The sequence below is a fragment of the Suricata suricatta genome, chromosome 9 (assembly GCF_006229205.1).
Source record: "Suricata suricatta isolate VVHF042 chromosome 9, meerkat_22Aug2017_6uvM2_HiC, whole genome shotgun sequence".
Lineage (NCBI taxonomy): Eukaryota > Metazoa > Chordata > Mammalia > Carnivora > Herpestidae > Suricata > Suricata suricatta.
In genome coordinates, this window is record NC_043708.1 from 25,017,973 (window position 1) to 25,019,789 (window position 1,817).

Below are 1,817 nucleotides of genomic sequence, written 5' to 3' on the forward strand. Positions count from 1 at the left end.
ATGTGTGTGCACACACGCGTGTGTCAGTAGGTGTGCAAGTGCCTGGGGTGCAGAGAAGGCCGGACTTCCATCCCAGTTGGAGCAATTCTCCTTTTCCCTCCCAATACTGAGGTTACGTAAAAGAACTTGCCAGAGGGTTCTACTGCTCACAAACACAAACATTTAAAACCATGGGACTAGCCTGAGAATGACCACGCCTGGCTCACCTCAGTCCAAGCTGGGCAACATCGATGGGTAAGGTTTTGACTAATGAACCGCTAAAACCAGTCATTTCAAGCCTTTGCTGAGCGCCTCCTCTGTGCCCGGCTTGGCTAGGCACGGTAGAGAGGCCATATGATCAAATCCCCGCATTAGCTCTATCACCATTTTCATGTCATAAAGGAACCCACAGAGAGTAAGTAACAGCACCAGGACTCACACCCGGGCTGCCTGACCTCAGAGCCCACGTTCCCGAACAGCACACAGCACTGGCCTTGGAGGAAGCAAATGCATGAACTTGACTTCATCAGCCCACACTGCAACCAGCTGGGTTGACCAGCCTTGTGCTCTTGGAAGCTGTTCTTTACAAATGAGGTGCTGAGTGGGAAGCATGCTTTCACACTAACCTCCTAGAAGTGATGGATGGCTGTGGGGGGACGAGGGAACGGGGCCCCGGGCCTCACACAGCCGTTGGGCTACACTTCTGCTTCTAGCTTCGGATGCCTACCTTGTATGTGGCCAACCAGGCCTCCAAGAACAACTAGTAAAGCTGGATTTAAAAACAGAAAATAGGGACTCCTGGGTGGCTCAGTTGGTTAAGCTTCTGACTTTTGATTTCGGCTCAGGTTGCGATCTCACATTTTGTGGGATTGAGCCCTATGTGTCAGGCTCTGCACCGACAGCATGGAGCCTGCTTGGGATTTTCTCTCTCCCTTGCGCTCTGTCCCTATCCTACTCATGTGCATGTGCACTCATGCTCTCTCACTCTCTCAAAAATAAATAAATGTTAAAAAAATTTAATAAAAATAAAACCAGAAAATATATAACATGAATAAAACTTGAAGATATTATGCTAAGTGAAATAAGCCAGTCACAAAAAGACAAACGCTTCATGATTCCACTCATATGATAGAGCTACAGTAGTCAAATATACAGAGTTTCAGTTTGGGGAGATACTACACTTGATCTTAGCCAAAAGGCCGAGAAGCGATCAGTTTGGGGAGATAAAAAGAGCTCTGGAGATTGGTTGTACAACATATGAATGCACTCAACAAGGGGCTCCTGGGTGCTCAGTCAGTTAAGCGTCCGGCTTCGGCTCAGGTCATGATCTCACGGTTCGTGGGGTTGAGCCCCACATCGGGCTTTATGCTGACAGTTAGCTCAGAGCCTGGAACCTACTTCGGATTCTGTGTCTCTCTCTCTCTGCCCCTCCCCTGCTGTCTCTGTCTCTCAAAAATAAATAAAAAACATAAAAAATTTTTTTAAATGCACTCAACACTACTACATTATACTCAAAAATGGTTAAAATGATTGCATAGTTATATAATATATTAGGAGCACCTAATATAAAATATGTATAACATAATATCAATTAAAATATAATAATAATTAGGAGTACCTAAATATATAAAGCAAATATTAACAGATCTAAAGGGAGAAATAGACATCAATACAATAACAGGGGGACTTTAATAACCCCACTTACATCAGTGGATATATCATCCAGACAAAATCAATTAGGAATCATCAGCCTTAAGTGATACATTAGACCAGATAGACTTGACCGATATATCCAGAACATTCCATCTGAAAGCAACAGAATACACAGTCTTCTCAGG

At 44.2% G+C, this 1,817-nt stretch overlaps 1 pseudogene; it reads right to left on the reverse strand.

The window, feature by feature from the left end:
- Positions 1-1,038: 1,038 nt before the first annotated feature.
- Positions 1,039-1,190, reverse strand: LOC115303052 (annotated as a pseudogene).
- Between the last annotated feature and the right edge of the window lie 627 nt (positions 1,191-1,817).